Source organism: Cavia porcellus, unplaced genomic scaffold, assembly GCF_034190915.1.
Source record: "Cavia porcellus strain 051 isolate PalLab524CR breed Dunkin Hartley unplaced genomic scaffold, mCavPor4.1 scaffold_18, whole genome shotgun sequence".
NCBI classification, from domain to species: Eukaryota; Metazoa; Chordata; class Mammalia; order Rodentia; family Caviidae; genus Cavia; species Cavia porcellus.
Window position 1 is genome coordinate 49,452,561 of NW_026947501.1, and position 22,844 is coordinate 49,475,404.

General features: G+C 50.2%; 1 protein-coding gene and 1 pseudogene across 2 annotated transcripts in view; both read right to left on the reverse strand.

Annotated features, from left to right (window-relative positions):
* Positions 1–21,178, reverse strand: part of Il1r1 (interleukin 1 receptor type 1) — a 67,418-nt gene extending 46,240 nt beyond the window's left edge. Inside the window, exons 1-2 of one of the 2 annotated variants that reach the window (XM_013154416.3) lie at positions 20,864–21,178; positions 15,187–15,324 (exon numbers count right to left, since the gene is read on the reverse strand). The gene's annotated coding sequence lies outside the window, so the exon portion shown is untranslated. The remainder of the gene's footprint in view (positions 1–15,186; positions 15,325–20,863) is intronic. The other variant, XM_013154413.3, reaches the window with a different exon arrangement.
* On the reverse strand, positions 4,305–4,405 carry LOC111757330 (U6 spliceosomal RNA; annotated as a pseudogene).
* Positions 21,179–22,844: the final 1,666 nt, after the last annotated feature.

Below are 22,844 nucleotides of genomic sequence, written 5' to 3' on the forward strand. Positions count from 1 at the left end.
TCTTGTTTATTAACAAGCACAGGGCTTTGGCCTGTTCCTGTGCATTGTGGTATGACCATTGTTTTGAATAAAGCATCGTATAAGGAGGAGTATTTTAAATACAATTCAGGCCTGGCGTGGTGTCCCTTGCCTGAAATCTCAGTGTTCAGGAGGCTGAGGCAGGAAGATTACCATGAATTCAAAGTCTTCTTGGGATACCTAATGAGATCAAGGCCTGCCCGAACTGCGTAGCAACAGCCTGTCTCAAAAATAAAAAAGCACAATAAATAATCAATATTGAATAAGTGAATGGATCACTTCCTCCCCCCTCTAAAAGTCCTTGTCCTGTCTGCAGACATTTTCAGTGTCTCCCATTTCACTTTTCCCTTCTCTCCTCCAGCCTGGATTCTTTCCCACACCCATTAGAGTTTGCTCAGCTGTCTTTGTGCCATTCACCAGGACTGTCCCTGTCCTGCTGGGACACTCCCCTGACCTGGTCTTTCTGCAGGAAGGTAGGAGCCACCTCAGCAAGGGGACTCCCAAGGTGGAGAGCAGCAGGAAAGCGCTGGTCACCTCAGCATAGCGGGGCCCTGAACACAAGCAGGGCAGAGTGGGAACCACCAGCCAACCCCTTAGGGACTGTCACACCTGGATCCCCAGGGGCCGGTTCTGCTTGGGCTGAAGGGGTCTGCAGGATGTGGCTGTCCCCCCCAACTACACCTTGCTGAGGGAAGGAATGGAAAAGGGGACTCAGGCAGAGGCCTGGCCTGGACCTGCCCTGCTGCGCACCAAGCCACCCCAACACTTGGAGGAGCGGCTCCATCTCAGGAGACTGGGTCTGAGCCAGCTTGTCCTACAGACCACTCCTGGACACAGCAAGGCAGGAAAGCCTGTGATCAGCTGTTTCTTCTTTTTAAAAAATATGTGTTAGGATAGTGCATAATTATCTTTAATTAGTTTGTAGTACATGATGTTTGGAGGGCACTTAACACCTCTGAAGTTTCTTATTCCTCTTCCTCTTTCCTGGCCCCTCCTTCCATCTCTGGATCCCCTCCCATTTGCGAGATTTGCCTCTCTGTCTCATCAATCTTTTATTTTTTCTCTTTATTTAGACTGCAGGTTTCTCATGTAGGAGAAATCATGCAATATTGAAATTCGTGGGTCCGATTTATGTCCCTTAACATTATGGTCTCAAAGTGCATCCATTCTCCTCCTGTGACTCATGGTTACCCCACTTTATGGCAAAGGAGTGCAGACACACCCCACCTAACAGCCAGTTCTGTTCCTGCCATGGGTCATTAAAGGAATTGGTAGCTCAATGAGGAATCATACAGCGTGCACATGTTCCAATATGCAGAACAAAGAAATGGTGATGACTTTGCTTTTATTTGCATGACTCTTATTACTGCTACAGGCAACACGTAAAATTACAGTACTGTGCAGTACTGTACTGCAAAAATTACCATGTTGTATAAAAATGAGTACTGGACCAAAAAAAAAAAAAAAAAAAACAGACATCGAGGCTCCATAAACAAGACGTTTAGAACTGTACCAAAAAGAGATGACTCGTAAGTCTGGGAAGCAGATTGTAAGGCGGAACAGTGTACCTCAGCAATAATTCCCAGCACTCATGAAACAGTAAAACATTGAACAAGGAATGTCTGTGCTCTGTTCTACATAACTAGCGTGTTTGCTTTATCCCTTTATCTGGTGATGGACATGGGCCACTTCCAAGATTGAACTATTATGACCTGTACTATGCTAAACATGGGCACTGTAATGTGAGGTCTCTAAGTCTTTGGGGAAGATACCTAGAGGTGATTTCTGGTTTCAGTGTTGTGAGGAATCTCTGCACTGATTTCCAAAGTGCTTTTACCCGTTTACACTCCCACCAACAGTGCCTTCTCCCTTCGGCCTCGCCCAGGGTCTCCATGGGATGGGAGCTGTATTTTGGTTTGTCCGTCTAGCAGACAGCATTTGGAGCTTCCAGACATTCTGCTGTGGACACAACAGCACGGTATGACAAACTGCCCTCACCTTGCAGAAACTACAAATATGTATCCCAGTAGACCTGAGTGTGGGCATAAACTCACAGCTGACTCGCTGTAGGGAGGTGGGGTCTGGCTGGATGAGGCTGACTGGGGACTTGACCTGGAAGGGTTTATCTCCCTCCCTGACTCCCCCCCACCCTGCTTCCTGTGCACCATGAGGTGAGCAGCTCTCCTCCACCAAACCCTTCCACCATGGCTTCCTGCATTGGAGCTGGTTGAGCCTGGGCTGAAAACATGAACCAAAATAACCTCTCCTTCCTTAAATTGTAGATGTTGAGTATCTTGACCAGGCTGCAAGAAAAGTGACTAAAGCAGTAATATATTCAAATTTTTACTTTTGTGTTTAAGTAGCTTTTGGTTTAGTACAGGAAAATGTACTTTCAATACAGGAAAAATATTTATTAACAAAAAGGATGTGGCCTGAGCATGGAGCCCAGGAGAGAGACAGAACAGTGACAGAGACAGAGACAGAGACAGAGACAGAGACAGAGACCAGGGCAGATGGGGAAAGGAGGAAAGAGGAGAAGGAAAAGGCTGAAGAGAGGAAAGGGAAGGGGAGGGGAGGGAAGAGAAGGGAAGGGAAGGGAAGGGAAGGGAAAGAAAAAAAGAGCTCTAGGTCTGTGAAATCTGTGGAAACCTAATTCCTCTGCTTTGTTGTTCAAAACTAACCCTCTGGCTGAAAGGAAGCTAATATTTTCCTTGATTTGTCCTGAGTATCCACTGTTTGCCCTTGATTAACCCCATTCCTTGTCCAGGGTGTGTGACTGACTCGGTACATATGTGCTCCTAAAGGTACGGTTCAGATCCTGAGGCTTACCACACCCTCAGGCTCATGCTTGAGGAGTCTTTCCCATGGACAAGCCTCCAGGAGTGAGACGTCACTGTCCCCTGGCTGTGCCTGGCCTGCCTTCTGAAGCACAGATAACTAGAGCCTTCTCCTTAGGCCTTAATTCTATGACTTCAAGCTCTGCTTTGAAGCTTCACACCCAGGACCGTGGGGTCCTGGCTTTGCCAGCAACCGTTCCCTTCATGTCCTTGGAAGGTTACCATGAGCGATATCCAAAGAGCAGTGGAGACACTGGCTGAGCATTATTTTGGGCATAGAGAGGATGAAAGAGGATGCAAGATTAAGCTTCCAGTGTGGTTTTCCTACCAAGACACTGCAGAGAGAAGACAGCACGGGTCATAGAATCAGGGGGTTTTGGAAGAGGGGACAGTGGTCCCAACACCAGGCGGAGGCCACTCTGCCATCTCCCATACTGCTCTAACCTTCCCTTGTTTTGGAAGCAGTGGATGCATCTGAGCGATGGGTTCTGTGATCTTGCCCCATGGACTCTTTATTTCTCCTCTTTCCCCTTCCCTTTCTTTCCCCTCTTTTCCTCTCCCTTGATATTAGTCACTTTGCTGTCACTGGAGCAGCATACCTGTACTGCAGAAAAGGAAGGGAAGTTTATTTTGGTTCTGCTCAATCTACAGCAGCCAGGAAGCAGAGAGAAGAGAGGAACCAGGACAAGAAAGGAGCCTCCCAGGTGATGCCCCAAGGGACATAGCTCCCCCTGGGGCCCCAGCGCCAAGCAGCACATCAGACATCAGGCTGTGAGCTCCTGCAAGAATGAATCCACCCACGAGCATTGGGTCTCTATGACTCAGTCCCCTTGCAAAATCCCACCTCTGCACCCATGAGACATTGGGGAACATTCTAGATCAAAACCATAAAGCCCTCTTGTTTTCACCTCCTCGTGTGGTCTTCACTCTTTTCCACCCAGAATGGGCTCCAGTGCAAATGTCTCTGCACAATTAAAGCAGTGCCCCCAGCTTCAGTTGCAGTATCTTATCACCGCATATGTGGAGTTCAGAACTGTTCCCCAGCCCTATCATTCAATCAGTGAGTAACAAAAGAATATTTCATTAGTATTTCTGCTAATTTTTACTGTAAATTTTGCTCTGGTTTACCCAAATTTGGCTTCAGCATGGACCCCTGAGAACTCCTCGCTTTAGGAGAGAGCCCAGCTTGCATTCCCAAGTGAGCTTCACGTCACTCTACCCTCGGAGCAGCCCAGCCAATTCCATTCATCATGGAATCTGGCTCAGCTTCAAGCGAGGTCTAGAGTTTCAACCACAGGGCACAGAGCTCTGATCAAAGCGTCCCCACCACAGAGAGCCCAGGAGGGCAGAAGAGAAGGCCGCCTCAGTACTTCAGCATGTAGTCTCCTGCAAGATGCACCCCAGTTTCAGATGTAATAATGAGGCAATCCATGTACAAGGCTTTGGGAGAGAAAACGGGTGCTACTGAGCTCTATCATCCTTGCACAGGGGCCATGCTAATCTTCTCTGTATCGTTCCAATTTTAGTATATGTGCTGCCGAAGCGAGCACGACTGAGCTCTCTCAATGGGGCTTTCCATCTCAAAAGTCCTGGATGAGGGCAGGACTAAAGCCCCACAGGGTTGGTGCTGAGGGGCAGCTTCCTGGCGAGAGCTCAGCCCCCGGGGTCAGCACTGGGAGGCAGAGCAGGGTCCTGGACATCACACTGGGCAGGTGACCCCCAAGGGAAGGTGGCACTGAATGGCACCGCTCCAGCAGGACCCAGTGGCTGCAGCCACACAGCAGAAGGAGCTGCCAAGCTTCCTGGGCGTGGGAAGTGGGCAGAGAGCACAGAGGGAGGACCAGAGCCAGCAAAGCCAGAGGTAACACAGGAGGATGGGGCCTGGGGCTGTCCATGTAGGGCAGCCTGACGGGACTCACTACACTCAACAGACACACGGCGACAGGATGCAGCAAGGATCCAGAGGAAGGGGCCGGCATTGAGGCCAGCACTACTGTTCCTGCAGGTCACCAGCTCTACACTGGGCCGGAGAGAGGCCAGGAGCTGCCCAGATGGAAATCTGCATCTCCACACCTGACCCAGACCAGACAGGCTGGACCTTGCCTACTCTTAACCTTTATGCAAACTTAGGTAATCCCTGGACACATTTTATGGTGCACACAGAACACGGCAGATCAATGCTAGGTCCCTGTGGCATCTCTCGAAACAAATCAAACGAAGTCCCCAGCTTATAAAGGGTGGAAGGACAATACACAGCCACCGGCATAAAGAGGTAAAGGTGCAGGAAAGTAAGTGTTTGCTTCAGGAAGCCTAAGTTTGAAACCTGTGTGTGTGTGTGTGTGTGTGTGTGTGTGTGTGTGTGTATGCATGCATGCATGCGTGTGTGTGTGTGTGTGTGTGTGTGTGTGTGTGTGTGTGTGTACTGAGGACTGAACTCAGTCCTTCTTAATTTTTCCCTTTCCCTTTGACATCAACTCTTGCTAAGCATCTGAGTTATCCAGGAAGGGTCTGAACTCTCCATCCTCCTGCCTCAGCCTTCCAGACAGGCATGTGTGCTGCCTGATACACAACATCCCAGCTCCTACACATCATGCAGCGGCCTTCCAGCTGTGTGACAGAGGTGCACAAAGAGACCCCAGAACAGACCTGGAGGAGGAGCTAAGGACCCCTGTGAGTGCAGGATGCATGCCCTGCCCTTCATTCAACAAGTATTTACCAAGCGCCTGGCAAAATCCACGTCAGACACTGGGAACTGCCACGAAATATACCAGACACTCACATGCACTGTGGTCACACTACGTGTGTCATGTACAACCACGACAGTCACAGAATTCATCCTCCACACACTCGGAAACATGTCCAAAATGCATTCACACAACAAATAGCTGACTGCACACTCATCCAACACACACAGCAATGTGACCCTCACTGACACATACAACACGCTTGACATAAGCCAGAAGCACTACACACTCAAAACAACACTCACTAAACCACACACACAGTGTGCAGTGCACATTCATACACCAGGAACATATACGCATTCGCACAACACAAAAACCACAACAGATGTGACACGCCATGCCTGCCCAGCACTTGCTGACACAGGATACAGGTCAAAGCCTTCGTGCTAAGGACCTTCGCTCTAAGGACCGTGGAGTTAAGTTTTGTGTAACTTCTCTTGTATGAGAAAACCAAAGTGGGAATAACTTAAAATGAAGTAAAAGATAGACAAGAGGAAGCAGAGCAATTGCCCTTTTGCAAATAGGAAATCCATCCAGAGACAGAGACAGAAGAGTAAAAAGGAGTCGTGTTAGGTACATGTAGCTACCCCCAGGCTGAATGCAAAAGGTATATAATGCCAATGCACGCTCACAGAAAGAGTTTTTTAATGTCAGTAAGTACATAAATGCAGATCACTGAGGCTAACAGGCCAACTTGGCCAAAGAAGCAATAGGCATGGATTACTCAGGGTCACAATTGAAAGCTCTGAAACCTGAGGGAGGTTTTAGGACCCAGAAGTATCAGAACACTTGCAAGTTCCCAAAGGTGCCTTGCAGAGTTCTGGCCAGGAAGAAGGGCCATGAATACGGCCTTCAGGGACCAGATGGCAACTTCCAAGGGCTGGCAGAGCAGGAGATGAGGTGGATGGGCTCAATGACAGCACACTAGGCCGCACTGGAATTCACTAAGACAACAGATTGCAAGTGCTCTCACCACAAAGAAGGAAATGTGACATGGGGAGATGACACGGGTCCATAAAGAGTGTGGGGCTTCCATCACACACTTGCCTATGTTGCTGTGTGCCTTACACATGCACAGTTTTCGGACGGTACACCTGGGAGATGAGATGAGCCGAGCTCCACCCCATCATCCAGGTGCGAGCTCTGACTTGCTCTCCAATGGCTGCAAAGGTCTCAGTCCAAGCCCCAGCTGGGCCCAGGACACCGCTGGCACCAGGTGTCCTCCTTCCCGGCCCGAGGTGCTCGAATGAGCACTAGGTGGTCATCGGAGCCTTCCATCCAGAAGTTAATCTCACACCAATATGTTTAAAAGAAAACCCATTGGTGGCACAAAATTCCCTTTCTGATTTTCAGCAGACCAGAGGAAGCACAGCACAGTTTCCATAGTAGTATTCCAACATCAGAAGCCAAGACAAAGCGTTTTGGAAGGAGAACTCTCCGTGGACAAAGGAACGTGTGTGGCGTGTGTGCAGCAGGAGCTCGGGTTTTAGCTACGATGTGGGAGCAGTAGAGAGACACTGCCTGGCTCCCCGAAGGACTCCTGCCTTCTCATTGCTGAGTTGCCCATCGTGATTCTGACAAGGCAAAAATATATTCGAAATCGATTTTAAAACCAAGGATTTTTTTTCCTCCTTACAGTCGCACTCAGATGCGTAGTGGTGTCTCTTCCACCCTGCAATCCTCTGATGCCTGTGCTCATCCCAAATTGAGCTCAGTTCTGACACTAACCCAAGTCAGCCTTGTCCCACAAGACCAACAGCAAGGGCCAGCTTCTGACTGCCTTCCACCACCATCGGCTAGGCTTCCCCAGCCCCTTCTCTCACTTGGTGACTGATGAGGACCTCCAGGAAACACATGGGCCTCAGTTTTATCATAAGCCAAAGACGAAGGAGAGAGATGACAGCCCAGCAAGAGACCCACAGGGCAAGGTATGCAGGAAAAAGCCAAAGCTGCGATGCTCTGTCCAGCACCTGGGGACTCCTGATGCGCCCAGCACCCCACAAACTCTCCAAACCCTGTATATATATAGCAGAATTTTGTAAAGGTTTCACTCCTTGGGTCTGATCAGTGCAACTGATTGTTAAAGCAATCTCCAGCCTGGAAGGCAGGGCTGAAGTTTCCAGGCTTCTCTAGGACAAAGATGCTCTGATCGCCCAGGAAATGCCATGGGATTGGGATCCCCACTAGAAACTGTGCAGAAATCGAAAGTATTTTTTTCTTATCTTGACACTTGATGAGCACATTCTGCCATGCAGAGGACAGGTTTCAGTGGCTGAGTCTGAGGCTTCTCCAAGGTGCAAATAACTCAGAGAAACTCTGGAAGTTTGTGATGGCAACGCCAGACAGAGTGGATGCTTTGTGCTCAGCAGGACTTCGCTTCCAAGAAATCCACTGAGGAAGCCGAGTGGAGCTGGACAGAGACAGAGTCCTGTCCGAAGCAGAACCAGATGGGCCTGAATAAGCAAATCTGCAGGGAGCGGGAGAAAGCCAGGAAGCTGCTGGCCTACAGCTCCCAGGGGAAAGGGACAGTCAGACAGCCGGCCAGCCAGGGATGTGCTGCAGGACCACAATCTGAGAGGTCAGGAGTGGCTGAACAACCCCTGTGCCCCTCCTCCACCCCTCCCAGACAGTGAGGGGCCTTCGGCTGGGAACCACGCTGGAGCTGCATGGGTGCAGCCGTGACGCTGGGCAGCACAGGGTGGGCAGGCAAGGTGTCATCGTGGTGGCAGGCGCCGCACTAGAAAAGGCGTCTCTGTGCCCCAAACTGGAAGTGGGCTGTAATGAGAACAGGCATGGGGCAGAACACGTCGCCTGATATTTTCAACTAAGACATTAAAACTAAAGCTTTCTGGTGCAGGGGACCCCAGATTCTTTCTCTCTTTTTTTCTTTCTTTTCTTTTATTTTGTTTTGACTTTTTGGAATAGGTTCTTGCTATGTACTATAGGCTGGCCTTGAACTCACCACGTACGTAGCCCATGATAGCCTCAAACTCCAAGTGATCCTTCTGCCTCAGCCTCCTGAATGCTGGGCTCACAGGCAAGTTGCCACCACCCCGTGCCTTATTTTCTTACTTACTCAAGCACCCAGAGTTCAGAAGGAAAGAGGATTACTCCTTAAAAGTGATATGGAAGGAAGCCTCACATACTTTTGAGTAGTGATTTTTCCCCTTCCCTGTCCATATGGGATTCTTTCAAACTGGGCCTAAAATACATCACAAGGGAACCGAGATTGGCTGGACAGCACAAGGAAGAGGAACTTAGAAACTTTGTCATGCAAATTTTATCAAATGAAATGTTAGCCTCGTGGAACAGAAAACACCAGGCGTGGAAAGTCTCCTCATGCGACTCCACTCATTTCCCATGGTGGAAGAAAAAGAAAATTTTCCCTCACCAGAGAAGAAGAGAGGTTTTCAAGACCCACCTTCTAACTATGCTAGCTGCTTTCAGACTAGATCTTGCTGTGCAATTGAGATTGGCCTGGAACTCATGGTAATCTTCCTGCCTCAGCTTCCTAAGTACTGAAATTATAGGCACGCACCACCACTGTCTCTAAGATTTTGCACCTAGTACTACTCCATAAACACTTTTTAATCACTTAAAATGAGCCATAAAGCAATTTCAGGTATAGGGCAGCCAGTCTCTCTTCGTCTCCCTTTTAGGCAATTTACCAGCAGCTGACAGCCTTTCCCATAAATAAAAATCCCTTGGACAGCATTTAGATGCAATAAAATTAATCCAGACCTGTGGCTTGCAGCAGGGCATCTCCCACGCCCAGATCTGGCCGTCCCTCCCATCTGACCTTTCCGTCTGGGGAAGGAAGCCCAAAGCAGCTGCTGTGTTCCCCAAGGTGCGAGGTACTCAGGCTTTGGCTTCCCTGTCCCCACCTATGATGCCAGCTGTTCTCTCAGGAAATGGTTGGGGAGTGGGGAGAACATTGTCAGAAGAGAACATCTAAGTAAGTGATGCCAGCACACAGGAGGCTGAGGCAGGAGAATCACTGTAAGTTCAAGGCCAGCCTGGGCTACACCGTAGTCCAAGGCCAGCCTGGATTGAACTACATGGCAAGATCCTGTCTCCATAAAAAAAAGAAGTTAGCAAAGGAACAGAGGAGCCCGAGCTCCCAAGCACGTCCAGGTCCCACTGAGGGTGACCATTCTGGGCTTGCTTTCTGCCTTATTATCCAGGACAGCTTTACAAAACACCTCTCCTTCTCCTTAACCACCCAGGTTAGCAGGATAAAAAGTTCCCACCGGTCTTTACCTCAACTCCGAGGTTCCCCCCTGTCACCCTAGGGCTCCTCGCAGCCTCCCAGTGAAGCCCAGACCACTCAGCCCAGCCTCCCAGGCCCTGCTGCCTCTGTTGATCTTTCCCCGTGCCCAGCGTGTTTCCCTCCCCTCTGATGTGCGCCTCTGCTGATCTCGTCCCAGGTCCTCACGCCACCGCTCTCCACCCTCTGGCTCTCCCCGAGGACTACTTCCTCCCTGGGCACCACCTCTCCTCCTCCCCTAGCTGGGGTCCTCCTCCATCCTCATCACACCCAGACTCATCCACATCTTCCGAGGAAGCCCCCTCCCCTCCCACCAGCAGCAGCAGGCAATGATCGCCCCCTCTGAGACCCATGGCCACTCGTCCCCTGCCCACACAAAGCACTCGGTGACCCCCACTTCGTCCTGAGAAGAACCCCCCAACACACACACTTATTCAAGATGTGTCAAGGTATGTGGCAGCTGGCTTGGCCACAGCTTGAACAGAGCAGATGTGCAAATATTTGCTAAGTAAATGCAGCTGTGTGTGCGCTCCTCATACCTCCTCACACTGAAAACACTCAGGAGCAAGAGAGCCTTTCGTAACTTCCTGAGAGCTGGATCTGAATTCCCCCAGTGGGGAAAACTTGGCGATCATTCCAGACTGGATGGAGCGGGCTGGCTTCCAGTTCCCTGGGTGACCCACTGACTCGGGAACTATGACTTCCCAAGATAGTGCTCTAGCTGCACCGGAGAGTTCCACAGCCCGGGCTGCACCCCAGAGCCTGAGTGGAGTCCACACAGCTCGCCAACTAACCCCTACCTGAAGCCAGGACTGATAGCCCCTGCATAGGACCCAGACAGTGAGTATTTCCAGCTCATCTGATGCTGTTTGTATGGACCTCCGTGGGCCCCCTGAGGCTGCCTATGTTCCACACATTCCTGGCAGACTCTGGCCAGGAAATCAGGAGAGTTTGACAGCAGGCCTTAATCACGCACCCCATATTTCCCTAGAACAAGTGAGATGGAGCCCAAAGGAAGTGCCCGAGATCCCCCAGCTCCCCACCTCGCCCCGTCCTAGAACCTATTTTCTATTCACAATGTTACAAGAACTTGCTGAATTTTTAAAAATTCAGATGGGAAAAGGCTCAGAATTCTGGTTTTACCCTTAAATGAATCTCAGAGTCAGAGGCCGAGGATCTGTTTGAGAGTGGTGAGTGATCTGGGGTGTAATTTCCCACATTATTACAATAGTAAAAAATGTTAACCCTCTCTCCCGCCCCATGAGTCAGCTCAGGAACCACCGTGCTAAGAAAGAAAGACCCAGACCTGAGGGGAACTTGCTCAGAGTGGTAATCATGGCGAGTTCACAGGAGATGTTTAAAGCCCAGGAAGTTTCAGTGCGAGTTCTCTGACTGCTGAACATCATCGGATATTTCCTCCAGAATGAAATCCTGTGATGCTTCATGGAGGTTTCAACGACTGTTCTTTAACCTGCTATTTGTGAAACCAGATTTCTCCCACGCATTTCCAGTAGCAACTTTGACTGCTACAGAGAAATAGCCAGAGCCCTTTAATACTCAAACATGTGCTTTACCGTTACATTTATTGTACCTGTGCTGATCTTGGTTTAAATCAGGATCAAAGTTATCCAAGTCTCCCTATCTGAGCATCTCAGAAACTGAAATAAAACAGTGTTTGCACAGAACACATTCACAAAAACCAGTGTGGATGCAACCATGGAGGCAAATTTGGACGGTACAGTGTTTCGGAGGAGCCCTGTCCTGGCTGACGCAGACTAACTCCGAGGGCTCAGATAATGACCACTTCGAATGCAGAGGTCCCTGGTTGGCAGTGGTTCTCTTACGACTTTTTAATTTTATGATGTCACAAAAGCAAGAAGCATCCAGCAGAAGCCATGCTTCGAGCTGTGAGTGTGTAGCATTCCCTGGGCTGTGGAGTGAGGCTGTCTGGCGGGTTGGGTGGGTTTCCTGACTTTTAGCTCAAGGTGGTTTTAGCCAACAGTGGGTTTCTCAGTGTAACCCCATCATGCATTGAGAAGCACTTGCACTCCCTAAAAAGATCCAGTCTGTAACTTAGTGTTTCCTGCCCTCGGATGTCTTGTCTCTTCAACACAAGGACATCACAGGACATTCTGGAGCCCAGCACATCCTGGCTCAAATCCTAATCTGCTGTTTTATTGACTAGGACCAGGAGAAATCTGGCCATGAACTAGGTCTGTTTCCTGGGGACAAGTTGGAAATTATAACATCTGTGTAAGGGACACAGGCGATGTCTGAAGGCCCCCAGGTGTGGCGAGGAGGAATGAGTGACAGCTGGTCCTGGTTTGTCCCCGAGCTGCCAGGCGAGTCGAGGTAGGCAGATGGCTGAGGGGACCCTGGACGGCTGCACAGGAGCTCAGAACACAGCCAGAGAGAGCAGGGCAGCAAACAGACTCAAGGGAAGAACGCTTCTGAGAAGCACTGTCCCAGGGTTTCCAGGCAAGTCTTGCCCTTGCTCTGGGCTCTGGCTCCAGAGATGGAATTAGAGAATCCACAGCTGCCCCCTCCCAGGGGGCGTAATAGCTCTGGAATGCATTGGTTTGGTGACCACAGCTGGGATGTGTTCTTGGCATAAATCCCTGTGTGGCTTCAGTCATCCAGAGCAACATAGCTGACCCCAGGCCAGACAGCGCTTGGGGTCAGGAGGGTCGGCAGCTTTCGGTAAGAGACAGGGACAGCTCGGAAGCATGCTCCTCTCTAGTGAAAATGAAGGCAGCGTCCCCATGGAGGACACGCAGGTGGCTGCCCAGAGCCACAGAGATGTCCACGGATCCCAGAGATAAGTGACCCAACACCTGCTAAAATCCTCACTGAAGTGTTAGTCACACCACCGTCACCCTGCTCTCTGGACACAGTGTGAGTCCTTTTGAGCTGTGGAACAAGTGACTGCAGGCTGAGCAGCTCAAAGAACAAGCATTTATGTCTCCCGGTTCCAGAGCCAGGTGCCTGGTGACACGGCATCTGGGAAGGCCACTTCCGGTCACACACAGCTGATTTTTGCTCGCAGTCCTGTGTGGTTAGAAGAAAGCCAGCCAGCTCCCCAGTCCCTTCTAATAACACACACACCCTCCCTGCCTGGTCACTTTCGAGGAGTCCACCTCCTAATGCCACCCTCTGGGGTTAGGGTTCAGTGTCTAAATGTGGGGGCCCCCAGGCAGCACATCGATGGCATACAGAGGTAGGAAAGCCAGATCTCTGAACCTTAAGCTATTTATTTCAGTTGTGATTCCCACAGGCACCTTTCAACTTTTATAAATAAGTTCCTGGGCTTTTGTAAATACATTCAGGCCTGCATAGCCATGAGATCCACATCTCTGGACCCAACCGATTGGAGATTGAAAAAGCATTTAAAAGGGAAACACATACACACTTTTCTCTTGTCACAATTCCCTACACAACGAAGTCTAACGGGATGCGCACAGCGTGTACATTAACCTAGGTCTTACAAGTGATCTAGAGATGATCTCAAGCATACGAAGGTTGCATTTGGGTTCTACGCAAACATGAAAGTCTCTGTTTTCTCAGATTCTGGTATCCACGGAGGGTGGGGAACCAGACCCCAGCAGACAACCAGGCATGATCGTGCCCCTGCTGCTGCCTCTCTTACTCAGCACTGGCCCTGCACAAACTGCCCACACAGAGCCTGACCAGGTCAGTTCTGTCTGGAAAAGTACTTGGAACTCACTTGTGCAGTCAGGTACAGCCAAGAGGTGGAGCTCACTGAAGTAGCCCTGACTTCCAGTCCAGCTCTTCCTGGACATTAGCATTTCCACAGGGGGTCCCAGACACCCCTGTCATTCACACTCTCTCACTAACCCCCAGGTGGCTGCAGTGACAGTTGTCTTGGAGATGGGTCTCAGTGTCAGAGCAACAATACACTGTGTCTCTCTCTGGGCTTAGGGCCACTGGGAGCTCGAGGGCCCAGTCCAGCTCACACCGCTTCAGCAGGGCTCTGCAGTGCTGCAGACTCAGAGGCACAGTGACCCCTGGAAACAGAAGCAGAGGGGTGGTGTGAGGGGTGGTGGTGTCTATAGAGACATGGCCTGGTCAGCTCCACACCTGTCCCATGGGTCGGGGCTGTCCGACTGTGTTCTGCTCTGCCCAGTGCAGAGGACCCCGCCAGTCCCACCCAGAGGCCCTGAGGACCGCTCTGGTTCTTCTCCTCCACATGACAACCATAACCTCGGCCTCCAGAAAGAGCACAAGACCAGCTGCCAGCTCCTGACCTCCTGTTCCCAAGGAAGCCCCCAGTACCTCTATAGACAGTGACCACACAGCTGGAGCCCACAGACACAGGGCTCCTCGCCATGCCCTCCCTGTCCCCCTTCCCATCGTGGACTTTGGCTTCTGTCTCAAAACTGGACTGAAACCTGCTCTGGCATGTCTCAGCCTCTGTGTTCCCCTTCCCAATCCCTCGATACGTCACCAACCTAGCACCCAGCACTGGTCCCAGCACCCAACCCTGGACCCAGCACCCAGCACTGGTCCCAGCACCCAACACTGGACCCAGCACCCAGCACTGGTCCCAGTACTCAGCATAGGGCCCGCACCCGCACAGGACCCAGCACCCAGAAAAGGACCCAGCACCCAGCACTTGTCCCAGCACCCAACACTGAACCCAGCACCTAACACTGAACCCCAGCACCCATCACAGGACCTGAGCACCCAGTGCAGCACCTAGCACAGGGCTCCAGCACCCAGCATGCAGCACAGGTCACTCATCCAGGAGTCACAGTGCTTTCCACCCTCACCCAGAGGAGCAAGCAGTCCACCAGGTCAGGGCTCAGGGGCTCTAATTCCCAAGAAAACCCAGCCTCCCACAATGGCCCCAAGTTCCCACCTGGATAGGGCCTCTGCCTCTTTCCAGCACACCCGAAATCTCCTTTCTTCTCCCGAGCCCACCAGGCTCCTCACAGGGCCTCGTGACCCACAGTGCCTCTGCCCATCTGGCTGGAGCCCCTGCTCCCCAGGCTCAGGTGGGTCCTGGTGCTCAGCACATCATGTACCAGCTGCACACAGCTTCCTGGCAGCGTCCACTTCTTCTCCCCTGGCCGGACACACAGTAAGGCCTCCAAGGACCACCCCTGAGCGATTAACAATGATGGTCACAACTAGTGTGAAGGCTACCGAATAAACGCTAGCCCTCAGGCACGATACAAGACAAGAAAACTTTAAAAAGCACAACAAGTTCACTCCTTTCCCCTTTAGGACCTTAACAACCTACCTTGCTCATGTAAGGTCACTGCAATGAGCACACGGAAACATATTCCCGGAAACCTACCTGGCCCGAACAGACGCTGGTCTAAGCCGGGGGCCGGGTAGGGCAGGGCCTCAGAGCTCTGCGTGGCATCACAGGCCCCCTGTGACCCGGCAGCTCGACTTCCAGGAATTCAGCCGGCACACACGTTTACTTGAACTTCTGCAAAATGACACAGGCCACCCATTACTCATTACAACACTGGCTGTGATCTCGAAAGACTGTAAACAATTTAGGCGCCTGCCACGAGGTGAAAAGTGAGCTCAGGAGCTGGGGAAATGGGACCAGGTACGGATGGGGGCATAGCGTGTATGGGGGAGTGGTGGAGAGAGCTCGAGGAAGATTCAGCCAGGGTTACTCAGAGAGGCAGAGGGTCAGCAGGAAGGAAAGAAGGGAACTCCCCCACCCCGCATGCAGGCTTTTACACTGTGTCGCCCGTATGTCACTTGCTCTAGAAACCTACACGTTTCAGCATCTTATGAGATACTGAGGCCCTAAAGTAAGTAAATTTCCACTTTAAACTGTATTTGTGTCCCAATTTTGGAACAACTGGGAAGGAGAAACTATCCAGGAGAAAGCAGAGCCATACTCGCTGGCCTCTCCTCACCCCCTGGACACACTCCAGGAACTTCCGGGGTGAAGATTTGGGGCCATTGGAAGGGAAGTAGCAGGAACCTTTCCTCCCTCTTGTGCATCCGTCACATCTAGGAAGCCAGAAAGGACTGGGCCTCAACGTCCAATCCAGGTGGCATTTGGCACTGGCCCAGTGGATTCCCAGAGGCCGAGGCCGAGGCCACCTCATGGCCAGTGGGCAGCAGCTGCACTGACTTCAGACTCTGCACCTCCCAATGCTGCAGAACGGGACTCCGCAGCCCCAGATGGGAGAACCAACGGCAGCAGAATCTAACTTTCCAGGCCAGAGTGACACCTGGGCTGAGCCACTAAATGGCCCTGGCATAGCTGGATGGATTTGTCACTGGTTGTCATTCTGATCACTGACTGAACTTCTCAGAGTCTTGGCAGATCTGTCTTCAACCTGGAGTAATGATACAAGCTGAAAATCCTTCATCTGAGATGCTTGGGATTTTTCTCAGATTTGGAAAATTTGCATATATGAAAAAAGGTATTTTAGAGCTGGGTGCAACTCTAAACACAAAATTCATTTATGCTTCATCTATTCCTTATACATAGAGACCAGCGCAATATTTATAATAATTCTGTGCATGAGGTGAGGTTTCCAGGTATGGAACTTTCCAGATACAGCAGCAGAGTAATGCCAAAAGTGGTTCAGATTTTAGAATTTCAGATCATTGATGCCCGAGTTGCACCAACTGTGTAAGCTTTTGAGAAAGATGAGAGATAACAGGTGTGTGAAATGCAGGACAGTTCAGGTGTAGCCTGGCCTATTCCACCCTGACCCCAGGGTTCCAGAGGGAGACACCCAGTGTCGCCACCAGGAGTCCCAGGCCCAGGCTGCGATATGAGTCTAGGAAAGTCACTGCTCTGGCCTTGGCCTCCTAATCAGTAACTTAAGGTAAGGATAATAATGACAACTTTCAGAGCTACACAGCGCTCTAGGAACCAAGTCCCAGAGTAGTAAGAGTCCTTTAAACATTAGCTGTTACTGTTATTACTCAGAGCCAAGGTTAAACCAGTTTCCAAACAGGAGCGTGGCCTGGAATTTTACTTCCCAGCACTGGGTTGCAGTTGGCAGAAAACTTTGGCCCCTCTTCCCTGAAAGCTTCTCTTATCCTTGTCAAGTCCAAGAGACTTGATACTTACACAGACTGCGTCTCTTATTTCGCATCTCCTGTGAGTTACACTCATTTGATTAACAATATTCATTAAAAGCACTAGGAATTTACTCCAGAGAAGGGGTCAGATGCAGCTCAGTGGTAGAGCACTTGCCTAGCACATCAGACAAAGGCCCTGGATTCCTCCTGAACAAGGTGCACGCGTGCGCACACGCACACGCACACACACATACACCCCAGACGTACGCCAGAGGAAGTGAAACCCACCTAAATTAATCTTAAGAAATAATCCATTTGCCCACAAACACACCCCTGGACTGATTTGTTTTTTTTAGAGCTCCTATAATTCCTTGTGGGGACTACTCCTTTCTCTGCAGAGTTGGGTACAAATATTCCAGCTTCCCAATACCTTGACTCATTCAAGCAACATTCACTGAGCTGCTCCTGTGTGTCCTTCCCCAAACGAGGGCTTGCAGAAGGAAGCCCCATCCCCAAATCCAGCCCCTGTCCTCCCGAAACTCTCTGTCCATCGGTGACCAGGCCTGAGTGTGTGGGTGATGAGAACCCAGAGTGAGAGGGAGGACATGGTGTCCTGCAGGGGGAGGACCAAGAGCCACAGAGCTCTGCTCATCTGCAGTTCTCTGTGTCTAGTGGTAGCACACGAAATGCTGCTGCTGGATCTCAGAACCACACACACACGTTTGCACTCATAGAGACACACACATCTACACACATACACAGATACAGACACACAGAGAGAGACAGAAAGAGAGAGAAAGAGAGAGAGAGATGGTTTCTAAGTTTAAGAGACAATGTTCAAATTTTAGCAGGCACCTATCCCAAAACTGTAGTTTAGAAGGTGAAGCTAATCATAATCTTTGTACAGGTGAAGGGTTCCTAATCCAAAAATCTGAAATCCAAAATACTCCAAAATCTGAAACTTTATGAGCACCAACATGATGAAAAAAGTTTGGAATTTTGGAGAATTTGCATTTGAGATTTTCAGATCATGAAGTAAAATCTATGCAATCAGTAAAATCAGTAAAATCTATGCAAATCAGTAAAATCAGTAAAATCAGTAAAATCTATGCAAATATTCAAAATCTGAAAAATCACAAAATCTGAAGCACTTCTGGTTTTGAGCATTTTTGGGTGAGGGGTATTAGGCCAGCAGTAATAGAAATAATAACATAGTTGTGCATCTTTTACCATTTTCCTCTTAAAAATAAAAGCTTCCCCTATCTTGTCTCTTTTTATTCATTCCCATTGCTGTTTTGTGGTGTGGAGAGGGCAAGTCTTTTCTCTAAAAACATACTTCTTTTGAGACAGAGTCTAATTGTCAAGGTTGGCCTTGAAATCCTTTGCTCAAGCAAGCCTCCCATCTCAGCCTACCAAGTAACTGGGATTACGGACATGCCTGGCTTCTCTAAGCTTTGTAACCAAAAAAGGAGATAAAATCATAAAGATGAGGTTTGACCTAGGTGGTTCATTGGTACAAAGTCACAAAAGCACGTGACCACCCCTCACCTCTACCAGAACACTATCTCAGAGACATCAAAGAAGGCCACAGAGCTCAGAAATTAGGTTGGCAGCAGTTACAGTAAAAGGTGACTGCTTTGGTGATGAGAAACCAAAATAAATAAATAAATAAATAAAAAGCTGAGCACAGAGAAATAGAATAGAGCACAGAGGTTTTACTAAAGGTTTCCTTGAAGTAATTTAAGATGAAAAAATACCCTTTGGCAACTGTTCAGATTAGTATAGTTTTTAAAGAAAGAAGAATGATAAAACCCAATGCTGGAGAGGATGCTGGGAACTGGTTTTCCCAGGTGTTAGCAGAGATATCAACCAAGCACATGCTGGAGATTAGCCCGGCAGCAGATTCCAGAACTCCAACATTCCCGCTTCTGGGAACTGCCCCATGGACACACTCATGAAGGTTTAGGAAGATCCAGCTACAAGGTTGAAAACAGAACATGACCAAATATCTGCCCTGAGGATTTAACCAATCATGCCATGTGACTAAAGGGGCTTTTCGAAGGGAAGGTCACCCATCGCCATCACAATTCATGCGGCTGACGACACTACGACACTACGCAGAGAGGTAGAGACAGGGGACAGCACAGAGCTATGATGTGAGCAGGTTTCTTCTAAATGCAAATGCGTTCAGAGAAACAGACGCCACCAAAACATTATGGGACACACTGAGTTATCCCTTCTCCTCAGCGCTTGTGACCAGAGTATTTCAGGTTTGGAAATTCTGTGCATTGCAGAAAATCTGCATAGCCATCACCATCAGAGAAACCTTGATCCCAAAGTCAGAAAAGCTCTGTCTGAAATTGGGTTCACAGTATTGTGGGGCTTTGATTTTCAGATTACAGCTGATCTACAGGGGGTGTTTTTCTCACAGTGGTGGATTTTTTATTTTTCATCTTTTAAAATTATTTATATGTATTTTAAAATTTCCTTTTTGATAATGCTGCTAGGCTAAGTTCTTAAAGGACACATGTTAGAAGCGCCTCTTCCTCCCCTGACTGCGGCTTCCAGGTCTTTCCAAGTCAGTGCCTGGTTCCTGCAGAGTTTATGGATTCGATGGCTGAACCACTGCACCTTGCAAGGAGAAAGACAGGAGGAGTCTGCACCCTGTCGCTCTGTTAGAAAGACCAAGTGCAACTCGAGGAATTCCCAAGTCCTCCCGGGCAATCTCACCTTCTTCCTTTCCCAACAGATCAACTCATCTGTCATGAACACCAGTACTCGGCATGGAGCTCACAGAGCACTGCTGCCAGGTGCCCTGAGTGACATTGTGACTCACCAACCTGGGTGACAGCAGAATCGTGTCCTCGAGGGCACCCTGCTTCGCCAGCCGGAGACTGACACACAACAGCGGGGCATCGGACACAGGGAGTTGCATGGATCAAATCCCATGCAAGATCTCACTTCCTCCTTTTCCTTCGTTCTCATTTGTTTTCCTTAATCTTTCTGATCTGGCCCTATTTTCTTAGTCTTTCCCAACCAGCACAATGGATGGAAGTTATGGAGGTCAGGTGGCCCATAACGAAAGTGAGGAATGCTTTATAATCCTCCTCTGACCACATAACCATCTCTGCAGCCATCGGTGGACCTGTGCAAAGTCTCCAAAATTTAGATAAGCTGGTGCTTTTAAGGTTACATTTAATCCTGTGTTGGAGGATCCGTGCATGAGGATCACCAGTAAAATGCATCCTCACAGAAAATAGCAGCAGCTATAATAGCACAACACCAAACCCCGTGGCACGGTCTGTGTTTTCAGACATACAGTTCGCAAGTTAGGGCCCGGCCGATCTGGGCAATTGAGTGAGGCCCTTTTAACATAAAATTTTAAAATTTTATGGGTCTCAGAACTTTACAAAGATGAAAACTTTTGCCTAGCATGCATGAGTCTCTGGGTTCAACCTCTGTACTGCCAAAAACAAGATAATTCAATCCGTGAAGCTTTGAGTAAGACTGCGCCCCCTCTAAAACTGTAGGTGCTTAGCAAAAAGTGATTTTAAAAAGTCTTAATTCTAGCATCCATGCAATGTTATAAAACACCCTACCTATAATGCCTTTCATGCCACCATCCTCCGCACCCACCCAAAGTCGCGTGACCAGTAGGGTTTATAAGCAGTGTGCAGTTACCAAATATATTTCCCATGCACTTCACAGTTATCTCCTACAGAAGAGCATATAGGGATCTCAGGGGGTCTCTTCCTACAACATACACACCCGTGAAAGGGTTAAATGTGCCCAGAGAACCCCTGAGAATTCCCTAAAGTCTCACTTCAACCAATAGCATAGCATGATTCCATCCAACTCCATTGATGTCTCCTGTATACTTCTTCAGTGTGTAAGACTCCACAAACACTAAAAGAAGAAAATTTTAAAAAGTAGAATCAAATAGCTCCAAGTGCAGTTCCTCTTCTTACCTTCCAGGCTTCATCTTTGAGGGCTTTGGAGACAGACAGCTGGGCAGAAGTGGAAACAGGATAATCCCAAAGGCTTTCTCTCCTCTAATGAAGCCTGCTGGCTTCAGTCTTTGTGTTCAGTTAAAACCAAAAGTGAGTTTTGAAGCCAGCCCTGGAAGACATTCCTCACGCTTCTCTGTGGGAGAGAATCAGAGTCCAGATCTGCTTCGCACAGAGTGACAGCTCCTGCCTTGTCAGATGACCCGGAGAAAGTGGGCTCCGAGAGAAGCTTGTGGCAGAGCCCCTTGAGGCTTTAATCCTTCAGCAGTGACAAATCTGGGGAACTGTGAACAGGAAACTCAGTGCCGGGCAGATGGCCAGAATCACTCAGCAAAATGCCAAGGTCTTACGAAATCCCGATACCCTCGCTGCAGATCTAACCTCCCACATTACACAAGGCCGGCTCTCCCCTGCAACAACCTCACACCGGACTCAGACGATGCTGCCCCATTCCCCAGCAGCAGAGCCCAGCCAGGTCTGGGGTGCTATCCCCGCCCTCTCCACCCTGCTCCCAGGCTGTCAGAGAGCACATCCACCAGGGCATCCCGGTGAGGCCACGTGGCCCCCATTCCACCCATCTCAGACCACAAACCCACACCTTGGTGATGGTGTCCATGCCCCAGCTGTGCACCCTGAGAACTCTGCAGGATCTCTGTCTTGCACCCCAGAGGAAGGGTGACCCATTAACCACCATGGGCAACACAGGCACAGAGAGGATGGGAGCTGGACCTGAGCTTCTGTCCCCATCACTAGCCAGATTCACCCACAGGAGATGGTTAGTCAGATCCTCAACTCTCCTGCGGAAGGCGCAGCCAAGGCCTGCAGCAGGGGAGGAAATGAAATAGCTCCCATCCCAGGAGCCCAGGTCCTGTGGGCTTCAGCTGTCACCCTGCCCGAGGAGCTCTCTGCTAAACCACGACTCCAGAAGACACCACTGACACCGCAGCTCTGGTGCCACCTCTCTCCCAAGGGAGCACCTCCCTGCCTTGTTGCACCCCACATCCCCTCCATTCCTGGGTGCACTCTGGATGCTTCTCCCAGCTCCGACTGCACCAGGCTTCTTCCAAGAATTGGCAATACTTTGGTCTCATTTTGCAGATGAGGCAGCTGAGGAAGCACCTTTCTCAAGATCCCAGAGCCAGGCAGGGTGGAGATGGGGGGTGGCGACCAGCCTGGGTTTCTCCTCGGGTCTGAGCCAGGAGCCAACATGATGCACTTGGGAACAGGCCTATCTGCACAAGGATCCGGCCACTTCCCGGCAGCCGTGTCCCACACTTCCTGGCCTCCATTCCCGGGGCGGTCCACATTCATCGGCTACCACACAGCTGTGATGAGCTGGTGGACTGATGACTTTAACTGGAAGACCAAATGTTCCCCTGGAGCCTGGATGGGGCTGTGAGCAACACCAAGAATAAGCAGACTGGGCTTAGGGCTCAGGCAGGATTCCCACAGCCGCTGTGCTGAACACTTTCACCCCACGCTGCTGTGCATGCGCAGGGCTGCTGAGGTCCCCCAGCCTCACCGAGATAGCTCCCAGGGCCGTGGGGCATCCCATCCTCTCTCCTTATGGAGAAACCGAGGCCCACTGACTGCCCACCTTTCCATGGCCCAAGGTGTCCATGGAACAAAGCTCTCCCACCACGGGACCTGGCCCCTGCTAGAGATGGGGGGGCTCACCAGCTTGAGGGGGAAGCCCACACCCCAAGAGGGGCTCCCAGAGACAGCAGAGCCAGTGCTGGACAGAGCCAGCCCTGCCTGATTGGAATGGGACCCTCAGGCCTCCAAGGTCTGCAGCCAGAGTGTCTGGAGACGAAGTGCAGGTCCTGCCCATGAGCTCACTGCATTCCTGCCCGGCCCTTCCGGCTCCTCTGTCTCAGCCTCCCACCTCCCCAGGACCTCCTTCTTCCCTCCTTCCTTCCTCTCCACCCTCCTCCTCTCCCTC